General features: G+C 35.9%; 1 non-coding gene across 1 annotated transcript; it reads right to left on the bottom strand.

Moving 5' to 3' along the window:
* Nucleotides 1–13,374: 13,374 nt before the first annotated feature.
* LOC113000930 (small nucleolar RNA R71) lies at nucleotides 13,375–13,481 on the bottom strand. Its single transcript, XR_003266226.1, has one exon. It is a non-coding gene; the product is annotated as a small nucleolar RNA R71 (small nucleolar RNA).
* Between the last annotated feature and the right edge of the window lie 225 nt (nucleotides 13,482–13,706).

Below are 13,706 nucleotides of genomic sequence, written 5' to 3'. Positions count from 1 at the left end.
ACGTGCTATCATCTTGCATATAGCTTGTCTTGATTTCAGGTATTGTCATCATCAAAAAGGGGGAGATTGTAGAATAAAGGATCAAGATGAATGTTTTGATGATGCCAAAGGATTACATGAATCATATGCTTCTCAAAGATTTACTCAAGACAAAGCAATTAGAGATAATCAAGATGGATGATCAAGACAGTCTATAGAGTCTTAGAAAGGATATTAAAATGGAAGGGAATTCCAATTGGATTAGCAAAAGGTTTGGCCAAGAATTTTAAGTTAAAAAAGTGTTTTTCAACAAATTTACTCTCTGGTAATCGATTACCAGAGGATGTAATCGATTACCAGTGGCCAAAACTGATTTACAACAGCTATTAAAATTTGAATTCAAAATTTGCACTGTGTAATCGATTACACATATATGGTAATCGATTACCAGCAGTTTCTGAACGTTTTAATTCAAATTCTAAAGAGTGTAATCGATTACACACTTATTGTAATCGATTACCAAAGGAGTTTTTCAGAAAACATTCTCAACAGTCACATCCTTTCATGTGGTTATTGAATGGCTATCATAGGCCTATATATGTGTGACTTGAGATACGATTTGAAAAGAGTTTTTTTAGAACAAAAAGTGTTTATCCTCTCAGAGAGCAAATTCATTTTATCCTCTTAAGAATTCCTTGGCCAATTCAATTGCAATTCATTAAGGAATTATTTGAGCGCTCAATCTGTAAAATCTATCTCTTTCTAGAGAGATTCATTCTTCTTCTTCTACTCATTCTCTAAGGGATTAAGAGACTGTGGGTCTCTTGTTGTAAAGGAATTCTAAACACAAAGGAAGGATTGTCCTTGTGTGTTTAGAACTTGTAAAAGGAATTTACAAGATAGTGGAACTCTCAAGCGGGTTGCTTGGGGACTGGACGTAGGCACAAGGTTGTGGCCGAACCAATATAAATCTGAGTTTGCACTTTCTCTTCCCTTAATCTCCTTTGTTTATTATTGCTTTACATTCATATTCAAATTGTTTTATTTGAATTAATATTTAAGAAGTTCATAGTTAAGGGAATCTATAACTTGAAAAGAAAGTGAAATAAATTTTTAATTGGGGAAAGTAATTTGGGATATCTTAATTCAACCCCCCCTTCTTAAGATATCTGAGGCCGCTTGTCTAATTTTGCAGTACAGGAATAATTTTGCAGGCCTTGAAAGGAATGCAAAAACACAAAAAATGAAGTGCAGAATTTAAGATAGAATAGAATTTTGAAAGCAGAATATGAAATAGATTTAATAGCAATTCAAATTATCATAGTTGCTACAAGCGATGATCATATTGTGAAAGTTTAGTCAATGTCATTAGAGGTAGTTCAATGGAATTAATCCCTAAATTCATTGAGATATCAAATTAGATTGAAACATCATCCAATCAATTTGTGATTAAATTTGAAATTAGGAAATGAATCCATAACCTAATTCAGTTCCAATCCTAAGCACCCTCATAATCATGAAAATGAAAAATAGGATTGAAGAAGAAGATGAATATTCACACAGGATTTGAAATACTAAACCAGAACTTAAATTCCTTCTTGCTTGGACTAGATCCTTGGACTGATTAGGTTTTTAGCCTTTCATGATCATCACCAATGGAAGAGCAACAAAATTTGTGCAAGAAAAATGAATAACAATTGAGAGAAAAAGAGAGAAAAGAGTTTTTTCTAAAAGCTTGCAAAAGAAGTTTCTAAATTCTATTTCATACAAAATGGAAATAACTAACTAACTATACTAATATATATTGTGACTAATTGGAAGGAAAAGATGGGTCTTGATTAGGCCCATCTAATCTATCTAATTAAGCTAATTACACAAAGCAAAACCTAATTTCGCAGCCCAATTATCCAAGTGCAAAGGCTCTGACTTCCAAGCCTAAAATGACCCTCAAAACAAAAGAATTGGCCTAAGCTTATTTCTAAAACAATTGTAGCTTTTTCCCTTAGCTTTCTAGGGATTACTCATATTCACCATTTGGCATTTGGTAGTGTCCTATATGATGGAAGATTGCTTGAGAAGCTTCTAAGGAGGCTGGATCTTTGAGCTTCAATAAGGTTATTCAATGGTGATTTTTAGCCATGGAGTTGCAGCGAAAGATAAAGGAGAAGAGGTGAGAGAATGTGCCATCCACTAGGGAATAAGCCATGGAAGGAGAAGCTTCACCACCAAGAGCGTGCCTTGGATTAGAAGCTTAGAGAGGAAGCTTCAATGGAGGAAGAGAATGAGAGAGAGAGAAAGTGGTGTGGAAAATTGAAGAAAGGGAGAGAAGTTGAACTTTGAAGTATGTTTCACAAGACTCTCATTCATCCAAGTTGTGAAAAGTGTTACACATGTTTCTATTTAAAGTCTATGTCACTAACTAAATGATATTCACTTTATTTCATGTGAATCAAAGAGGAATTTCCAAGGATATGTCAAAGGTATCTTAGCATATTCCCTTTAGATGCCACAAGAATGGAAGGTGTAACTCGAGCACATGGGAAAGGAATATGCCACAAGAATATTCTACAGGAATATTCCAAGAATATGCCAAAGGCATCTTAGCATATTCCTTAAGAAGCTAGAGGGGGGAAACTCCACACCCCTCTAATAGCTAAGCTCACCCCCATGCCAAAATACATGAAAATACAAAAAAGTCTCTATTACAAAGACTACTAAAAATGCCCTAAAAATACAAGGCTAAAGCCCTATACTATTAAGGTACCCTTAACTCGTAGGGTAGGGTGTTATTAATTTGTAGGATATCCTACAAACCTAAAATTGCAAAAATACAAGGCCCAAAAGAAGGAAAGCCTATTCTAATATTTACAAAGAAAAGTGGGCTCATACTTAGCCCATGGGCCCAAAATCTACCCTAAGGCTCATGAGAACCCTAGGGCCTTCTCCTGCATCTCTGGTCCAATCTTCTAAGAGTCTTTTATCCAATGCCCTTGGGGGGTAGGATTACATCATCCCCTCTCCCTTAAAAAGGATTTGATCTTAAATCCAGAGGTTAATGAAACTTTGGGCTTCTTCTCTCAATACCTGTAAAAAGAATAAAAACATATATATTAGTGGTGTTGAGTATGTTAAAGTAGGGTGAGGTCTAAAAACCTCTTTCCTGGGTACCTTCCCATGAGGGAACATGGTTCCTCACCAACTCAATGAGTGGTGCTACAAGTATAGAAAAATATAGGACAAACCTTTTGTAAGAGTTTGTTAAGTCATGCAAGCCCCAAATTTCTCTTATACTTGGCGGAGTAGGCCACTCAGGAAGGACCTTTATTCTCTTTGGGTCTGTGGAAACCACTTGATCACTATTTAAAAAATTAAGGAAAGTAATGAAATAAAACATACCTTTTTATATTTTCATGTTGATTACTCCTACCAAAAAGTATGATAAACCTAAGGTGTTCCATATGAGCACCTAGGTTTGTATTGAAACCAAAAATAAGAACAAACCTACCTAATGAGTCCCTATGTATGTGAATCATGAAGATATTGGATGCATGGGTGGTTTTACCAAAGAGGGTTGCACCACTCAACACATTCATCATACCACCTATCATAGGGATTTGGTGCCTCTTAATACCTATTTTGGGCACCAACAAAGCACAGGGGTTTAAGCTCTTACGAACCAAACCCTCATCCAACAACTCTTTTACTTGAGGAATAACCTCAAGCTCAAGAGGTATGGTAGTGCTAAGGGAGGTTTCCCTTGATAGGAGAAGATAGAAGGATTATTTAAGAAGGAGTGTTCTTTTGATATCACCTTTTGTTGCAAAATGATTTTCCTTCTTAACGATCTTCTTGGAGGAATCCTTTTCCCCTTTTTCCTTCCCCTTGGCCTTTAATAAAGACAAGGCCTTACTATCCTTCTTTTTCTTTTTCCTTAACCTTGGTCTTTCTTTGGATAAGAGTGAGAGCCATAAGATTTTAAAGTAGGCTTTCTTTTAAGTTGTTGCTCTACCCTTATGCAAAGTTGGACTAGGTCATCTAGGTCCCTATATGGAAGAGCTCAACCTTATCCCTCACTTCCATATTAAGTCCACTAAGGAACCTAGCAATACTTGTTCTTTCCTCCTCCCTAAGCCCAGCTCTCAAAAGGAGTAGTTCCATTTTTTACCTATACTCTTCAACACTCATACTCCCTTATCTAAGCCTTTGAAGCTTGTCCCTAAGCTCCCTTTCATAGTAGGAGGGGATGTGCCTCTTCCTAAGGGGACTTTTCAAGTCATTCCAATACTCTACTGGAGGATTCCCATAAATCCTTCTTTCCCTAACAAGGGAAGTCCACCTATAGAGGGCATAATCTTGGAAGCTAAGGGTAGCCAAAGGAATCTTCCTTTCCTCACTTGTATGATGGAAAGCAAAGAGTTGCTCAACCATCATTTCCAAATCTAAATAAGCCTCTACATTGTCCTTTCCATTGAAGTATGGGAGGTTAATGTTATCCTCTTGAGGCTTTCTTTCCTTTTCTCTCCTATGGGAGTGAGGTCTAGGATATGACCTATGCCTTCCTCTATAATAGTCACTAAGTTCTTCACTTAGGCTTTTGCAAGAGTCATGACTACTATAGGAGGCATGTTTTTATTTTCTTAACTCTTTTAGTATTTTCCTTCTTTCTTTTTTCCTTATTTGTTCCCTCTCATCTTGACTTATTTCTACCCTCTCTTTTCCTTTTTCTTTTCTTTCTAGTTTTTCTTTCCATAACTAAAGGGAACTCAACTCATCTAATATTCTAGATAGAGGGTCCTTATGACTAGCTAGTACCCTCCCCATTAACACTAGATGAATGGTGACTCATGTTGGTTCCTAAGTTGTGGTTCTTTCTTGTTGGGGGTTTGCAAAAGGTAAAAGCTAGGGTTCAAAAGAACTCAAGAAAAGCGTGATAGGAAGAAGAAAGTATTATATAATAACAAGATAAACTGGGCGTGACTAGTAAAGAAAATAAGCTATGAAGGTAAGCAAGACACTCACTATCCTAAGAGTGTTTGGATGACCTTATTTAAGGTTCCCAACAAAACACTCACTATCCTAAGGGAAAATTGCCTAAAATTATTACACACAAATGGAAGTAGGGTGACCTATTGGATGCTCCCAACTTACTTCCAATGAAACACATTTTTGTTACAAAATTTGAAAGCAAAGCAAATTGCCAATTACAAAATTAGAAAAAAAATTCCTCAATTTTGGTGGCTATTCTCTCTTTGGTGTTTCACTCAATTTGGAGTGCTTCTTAGTCCAATAGCTCTTAAGTGTGTTAGCCCCTTGCTTCTTGACTCAAATTCTCCAATTGATGTCACCAATCCTCCTTTCCAATTTCCTATATGGCAACTCATAAACCAAGAAACAAAGAGACAAGCAATGATGTAGCTCCATGTGGAGCTTGTAGGCCTTGGATCTTCTTCATAAATGGAGTCCTTTTCTTCTTGAATATCAATGGAAGTGAACTGGAGAAGGAAGAAAGATGATTGGAGAAGTCACTTCAAGGAGAAGATGAGTCAAGAACAAGCTCACCACTATAGGAAGCCATGGATAAGAGCTTGAAGGTAGGCGAAGATGAGTGGAGGGAGAAGAAGAGAAGGAGCACAAAATCTTATGCCTCAAATGAGGTCTAAACTTTGAATTTTAATTCTCAAATGATCAAAGTTGACCAAAATGCACACACAATGCCTTTATTTATAGCCTAAGTATCAAACAAAATTGGAGGGAAATTTGAATTTCTATTTAAATTTCACTTGAATTTGAATTTGAATTTGTGGAGCCAAATTTGGAACCAAAATGTCACTAACTATGATTAGTTAATTTTAGCTATGGTTCAGCCCACTAATCCAAAATCAAGTCCAAGATTCTCCATTAAGTGTGCTTAGGTGTCATGAGGCATGTAAAGCACGAAGGACATGCGCAAAGTGTGACTATATGATGTGACAATAGGGTGTAGCAAGCAAATGCTCACCTCCCCCTCCATAATTTAATTGGATTGGGCTTCTCCAATTCAATTAAATTTATCTCCCAACACAAACACACATCAAATAGTGCACTTAATCCATGTGAAATTACAAAACTACCCCTAATGCAAAAACTAGTCTAGGTGCCCTAAAATACATGGGCTGAAAAATCCTACATTACTATGGTACCCTCCCTACACTATGGAGCCCTAAATACAAGGCCCAAAAATAACGAAACCTTAATCTAATATGTACAAAATTAAGTGGGCTCATACTTAGCCCATGGGCCCAAAATCTACCCTAAGGCTCATAAGAACACTAGGGTCTTCTCTTGCCTCTATGGCCCAATCTTCTTGGAGTCTTCTATCCAATTCCCTTGGGGCATTGGATTGCATCAAGCAACAACCAAAGACCACAAATGAAATGAAAGCTAAACCAATAGAGTTTTAACATGAAAAATTTTCAAGGATTATTCAACAATTAAAGCAATGAAAAGCACATAAAAGCAAACTAGGACTCAAAGAGAAACCTAGAATGGCTCTAGAGTAGAGTAAAAAAAACTATAAAAAAAAGACTCAAGAAATATCTAGTTTTGACACTTGTTTTCACACTACTTTTCAATTGAAATTTCAGAACTATGATTGGTCTAAAATAGGTATTAATTATAGAACAAATTTTGAGCCAAAACAACAAGCACACTTCCCTTTCACTTTTTTTTTTTATTTTTTTCCTGGACACTGATTTTTTTCTACCAAATTGTATTATTTTTTCCTTTTACCAAAATCACTTGGTTCTTTTTCTCTAATTTTTTTCCAGATGTCTAGAAAATTCAGTAAAAATTTTAGTTCAAAAGTCGTAGTGACCAATTCCCAGTAATTTTGATAAGTTCGTATGTTCAAGCTTCCAGCACCAGTAGTTTTAGGCTTTGAATTTGTTAAGCATGGTATATTGATTGTCTTAGGCTTACTTTCAACTTTCCTATGTATGTTAAACTCACTAGGCTTGTTTACCACAGTTTTAGGAGTTCAATATACACTTAGGATCAAAATTTCAGCCAGCAATTCAATCACCAAAACTCAAATTCACAATAGACACAATCATAAGGAAACCTAAAAGTTCAAGAAAAGGTTAACAATCAAAGACTCTCTAAGAATTTTGCATGAACATGTTAAGGACTAATTAACATGCAAGATTTGACTCAAATCAAATAATAGGCTAAAAACAATTTCGTACACTCATGAACAAATGATTTAGGCAAAGAAACAAGAAAAATAAAATTCAGCACAACATAAGGAATCTTATGTGACAAATTTCATGACTAGACATGACTTTTGTGACAAAACTACAATAGGTGAAAATGTCACTCTAGATTTTTGAGTTTTTCTTCTACTTTAATGTTTTTGTAAGAATTTTATGGTTTAGGTTTCTGTTCGACCAGAATACCTGTTTACTCCCTCTTCCAAATTGGTATTACTTGTTTTTATATGGGAGTGGTCTTACCAACAAGCGCATCGGGTCGCCAAGTAAAATAATTAAAACAGAATGAACCGAGTATCGAACACAGGGAACTTGTTCATTTAGCAAAGTTTTGTTAAATAAGCAGGCATTTGCAAACAGAAATTAATGATTGTGAATTAAAGCAAAAATATGTTCTATCCTAAGTAAAAGCAATAAACGAGAACAAGTAAGTGTGAAAACATATATCTAAAGGCATTCGGTCCTCCTACTGAGTAAGTTGATGCAATTAAAGATGTTTTTCTAATTAAAGATGTTCTTGTGTTCTATGCTGAGGACGAAAATACCAAACACCGATTCCTCTAGAGTTTGGACTAATTTAAATCAAACTTCGTTCGCAGATCCCTCTTGTTGAACTTAGCCTAATAAAGAAAACTAAAACCCTGCACATTATCCCTAGCAATGCAGTTATTCAGTCCCTGCTCTATCAAGTTTTAAGGAAGCAGTACATTTCCCAATGCTAAAGTCCCTAACGGCACACACAAATGGGTGATCAAGCCACAAGTATGCATACAATAAGCATAGATAGAAGCAGTGAAGACATAAAACAACCTTAATTAGATATGAAAAAGAGTTTACATCAACTACTCAATAAGAATCCCCAACTGAGGGTTTTATCCTTTTATGGCAAGGAAGCGCTTTTTACACTGAAGAAGAGGAATCAAAAGAAATTGCTTGCTTACAAAGGAGTGGGGATGTCTCCTCCACCTCTAGGAATCTCACAATCACTCAAAAACTCACTAATCTCCCTAAAAGATGAAAACTTGGCCCCTTGCTCTACTCTACGCTCTCTGAAATTCACACTCTTCAGGCCTCTGAGTAGTGAATAGTTCTCTTCACTCCCTCTCAATTCTGTGCAAATCAAGCTTAAAAAGGGCTTCCTGATCTTGACGTCGCGCTTAGCGCCAATCTCGCGCTTAGCGCGAGTAAGTGAATTTGTCTTAGCGACAATCTCGCGCTAAGCCTGGAAAGCAACAGACGACTCACTTAGCGAGCTAATAACGCGCTAAGCACGTGCTTGCATAGCAGATGTCTTTCCAGATTCCCCTTTACTTGCTAAGCATGCTGGTGTTGGGCTTAGCCGTTGATGTGCATTAAGCGCATTGAGCTCACTTAGCGCGATGAATTCTTTGGCACTTCTTCAAAATAGCTCCTTTTTGCCTGAAATTAAAGAAAATTTAACATTAATTCCATGTAAAGAGGCTTCTACTGAGCAGAGATCAAAACAAAGCAATTTTATTTACAATCCTACCAAAAAGAACCATAAATTGGGAGATTTATATACATTTTGGAAAATTTTTCTATACAAAAGTTAGTTGTAAATGACGACTAACAGTTTCAGCCACAAAAAGAAATAGCAATACAAAACTCAAAGGAACCTAAACTCAACACAATTCATGGTTCAAGAACAAGAACAAGAAATTTGAACCATAGAAAATAAAATCTAGCTTTTGTAGCAAGTTTAATCGGTGGAAATTCTAAAGGATCATGTTAACAACATTCAACACAAGACATGTGAGGAAATACATGTAGAAAAATTAAGAAATAACAATGAAGGATAATGGAGGTTTAAGGAGTACTTACTTAAAGCTCTTGTACTTTGATACCACTTGATGGAAGCTTGCTTGAGAAGCTTCTATGGTGGCTGGATCTTTGAGTTTCAATAAGGTTCTTCAATGGTGATTTTTAGCCATGGAGTTGTAGCAGAAGATAAAGGAGAAGAGGTGAGAGGAGGCGCCATCCACTAAGCAATAAGCCATGGAAGGAAAAGCTTTACAACCAAGAGAGTGCCTTGGATAAGAAGCTTAGAGAGGAAGCTTCAAAGGAGGAAGGGAATGAGATAGAGAGAAAGTGACATGGAAAATTGAAGGAAGAAAGGGAGAGAAGTTGAACTTTGAAGTATGTCTCACAAGACTCTAATTCATCAAAGTTGTGACAAGTATTACATATGTTTCTATTTATAGCCTAGGTCACTAACTAAATGAAAAGTGAATTTCATTTTCATTTCATGCGAATCTAAAAGGAATATTCCAAGGATATGCCAAAGGCATCTTAACATATTCCAAGAATATGCCAAAGGCATCTTAGCATATTGCAAGAATATGCCAAAGGCATCTTGGCATATTTCTTTTAGATGCTACAAGAATGGAAGGTGTTACTCTAACACATGGGAAAGGAATATGCCACAAGAATATTCCAAAGGAATATTCCAAGAATATGCCAAAGGCATCTTAGCATAGTCCTTGAGAAGCTAGAGGGGGGAACTACACACACCCTTCCAATAGCTAAGCTCACCCCATGCCAAAATACATGAAAATACAAAAAAGTCTCTACTACAAAGACTACTCAAAATGTCTTAAATTACAAGGCTAAAACCCTATACTACTAAGGTACCCTTAACTCGTAGGGTAGGGTGTTCTTAATTTGTAGGGAAAGCCTAAAAGAAGGAAATCATATTCTAATATTTACAAAGAAAATTAGGTTCATACTTAGCCCATGGGCCCAAAATCTACCCTAAGGCTCATGAGAACCCTAGGGCCTTCTCTTGCATCTCTGGCTCAATCTTCTTAGAGTCTTCTATCCAATGCCATTGGGGGGTAGGATTACATCATCCCCTCCCCCTTGAAAAGGATTTGACCTCAAATCCAGAGGTTCTTGAAACTTTGGGTTTCTTCCCTCAATACCTGTAAAAAGAATAAAAACATATATATTAGTGGTGTTGAGTATGTTAGAGTAGGATTGCATCACTATAGGTCATGTAGAAGGCAGATAAGTCAAGTAAGCACAAAAAATCCGAAAATAAGCAACAATTATCAATGAGGCCTATATATTTGCCTAAGTTGAAACTGAGTTGAGGTGAGAAAATAAGAGTCAAAGAGAGGTCCTATGAGCTAAGAAGAATAGAAAAACACTAAACTAAAAATGCTCAATCAATGCACAAACACACAAATATTATGAAGACCTTGAAATGGGAAAACATAATCTTTGGGTGGAATATGAAGAACACAAGAAATCAGTGAGTTTCTTGAACAATAAGCTTTTGAAGTATCAAGAACTTAAGGGTAAAAATTCATGAAGAAATAATAACCTTAAAGACTATATTATCCAAATTTATCAAAGGAATAGACAATCTTAACAAGTTGTTAGGATATTATAGAAGTTCTTCTAACAAATCTGGAAATGGATATGATGGAAAGGTATATGTTCATGATGAAGACACAATTGTATGTTGTTTCTATGAAAAAAACTGGACACATGAAATTCAGATGCAGGGATCGTCCTAAGACGGGTTCACCCAATCATTTCATGACTAACACAAAAGGACCTAAAAAGATTTGGGTACCTAAGAAAATATTTTTTTTTTGTTACAGATATCCTTGATAGTAAGAAACAGATTCCTGTCATGGTACCTGGATAATGGTTGCTCACGACACATGATGGGAGAAAAGTCTATGTTCCAATGCTTAACTCTCGATCATGGTAGAATAGTGATGTGTCATTATTTTCTCATATTTCTTAACCCTTTTTGTCACCATTTTAATTACTGATTAGCCTTAATTATCAAATTAATAATGCAGTTTTATCATTTAGGCCTACTTGACTAATTTTGTGTATTTAATTTAATTTCAGGAGAAATATAAGCAATTGGACTTGAATCCGGAATTGGGCTTGGACTTGAAGAGAGCAGACAATTTTATTTTATCAAATCTTATCTTATCCAGATTTTATTTCATCCAATCTTATCTTATCTTGTCCAGATTTTATTTTATTTTGTTTATGGGCTTGGACTTGAAGAGAGCAGACAATTTTATTTTATCAAATCTTATCTTATCCAGATTTTATTTCATCCAATCTTATCTTATCTTGTCCAGATTTTATTTTATTTTGTTTATGGGCTTGGACTTAAAATAGAATTGTAAGCTTTGGGGCTGAGAACCAATATAACAACACCAAGATTTTAGTTTTAGGGAGTTTTGGGAGTTTTTCGAAGAGAAGAATAATTCTAGGATTTTAGAATTCCAATTTTTACTGTTCATGCGCACTGTTCACGTAGAATAAAATTTGTTTTCTGAAATTTCGTTTATGCTTCAATCTACAATTTCGCTTTCTACTGATTAATGGAAGGCTAAGTCTCCAGCGTTGTTTTCTCTCGAGGATCAAGCACAACTCTCTTTGAGGTTTTGTTATTATTATTGAATTCTGATCAGTTTTTCCTCTTCGCCAATTACTCTATATTTGTTTCTATTAATCCATGCATGCTTAGTGCTTGATTAATTGTCTCTGCGCTTAATTTACGTTCATGCTTAATGATCACTTTCGTTCATGATTAATTGGTGTATGTGTTGCTTAATCACATAATGACAACCTTATGTTAATTTTTGCTTAGTAATTTAATTTAGGGTTGGATTAAGTGGTTGAACTGATTAAGGATAAATTCTCGTTACCTAGGATAAGAGACTTGCTTGTGAATCAAGGGGAAACAACATGTTTTAATTCTGTTATTTTCTAATTCAAATTTGCTTGTTGTTTAATTTACAAAAACAAACAACCCATCCCCCAATTCGTTACTATTTTCTTACTATCTGTTATGAGCGTTTGGTTGACCATTGCTCGTTGGGAGACGACCTAGGATCACTTCCTATATACTTCATTTTTAATGTTTGTTTGATTCGGGTACGGCCTCAATCAAATTGGGTGTCATTGCCGAGGAGCAGTGGTCCAAAGTTTCATAATAGTGTTTAGTTGTTTTGAGTCTAGCTCTGTTGTTTAGTGTGTGAGTGTGTGTTGTTTTTTTTTTGTGTAGTGTTCTATTTCGCATTTTAGTCGTGTCCCTTGTTTAGCACTTCCCTGTTTCAGTTGCTCACAAAATTGCGACTGATTTTGTGTAATGCTGATTTTTTTGTGTAATGTTGTGAACAATGTTTAGTGACTGAACTAGCGACTGATTTTGCAATTTAATTGGCGATTTTTGTTTTGATAGTTAGAGTTGTTATTTTTGGCTGATTTTTTGTGTGGTAGTTTCTTTGGATCCATATTTTGTGTGAAAAATACCAGGAGCACTTGGTGTGGCTGAATTTGAGAGAGACAAAAAAATTGGGAACTTGTTTTTAGCAAAACTTAAAACAACCATAACTTTTGCTCCGGGTATCAGAATGACAATTATTATATATGCATTTGGGGTAGAAGAAAATTTCCCATGCCATGGCAATAGACCGGAGGTCCATTGCCATTTTAAACTTAAAAAATCAGCCGCTTACTAAGTTTTTTTTTATTTTTTAGGTATTATTGTCTTATTTTTCTAAACTTTCCTTAGGTAGTTTTCATTGTTAGACTTTTGAATTTTTGTTTGAAATTTTTTGTGCTATCTTTTCATGATTTTAGGGTGTTGTTCACAAAATTTCAGCTCATTTGGATATCGTTTGACTATAGTTGTAGTTTTACCCCCTTGTTAGGTGCTTGTTGAGAAACACATTATTTGTTGCATATAGTGCATGACTAGGGGCAATCCAGGTGATTTAGAATCCTTTGATCCTGAAATAGATAGAACCTTTCATAGATTAGCTAGGCATAGTGTGCATCCTGATCATTTTGAGCATTTTGAGCATTCTGAGCATATGTTCTCAAGACTAGACTAACACACTTGCTACCTAAGTTTCATGGTCTTGCAGGTGAAGATCCTCATAAGCATCTTAAGGAGTTCCATATTGTTTGTTCCACCATGAAGCCCCCTAATGTCCAGGAAGATCATATCTTCCTAAAGGCTTTTCCTTATTCTCTGGATGGAATGGCAAAAGATTGGTTGTACTACCTTACTCCCAGATCCATCTCCAGCTGGGATGACCTTAAGAGAGTGTTCTTGGAGAAATTCTTCCATGCATCTAGGACCACTGCCATCAGAAAAGACATTTCAGGCATCAGGCAACTTAGTGGAGAAAGCTTGTATGAGTACTGGGAAAGATTCAAGAAATTGTGTGCGAGTTGTCCTCACCACCAGATTTCTGAGCAACTCCTTCTTTAATATTTCTATGAGGGACTTAGCAACATGGAGAGGAGTATGATTGATGCTGCCAGTGGTGGAGCTCTTGGAGATATGACCCCTGCTAAGGCTAAGAATTTGATTGAGAAGATGGCTTCCAACTCCCAACAATTCAGTGCAAGAAATGATGTTATTGTCCTTAGAGGAGTCCATGAGGTGGCCACGGATTCATCTTCATCTACTGA

This window comes from Glycine max, chromosome 11 (assembly GCF_000004515.6).
Source record: "Glycine max cultivar Williams 82 chromosome 11, Glycine_max_v4.0, whole genome shotgun sequence".
Classification (NCBI taxonomy): Eukaryota; Viridiplantae; Streptophyta; class Magnoliopsida; order Fabales; family Fabaceae; genus Glycine; species Glycine max.
Note: the sequence above shows the minus strand (reverse complement) of the source record. Positions and strands in the feature narration are given on the sequence as shown.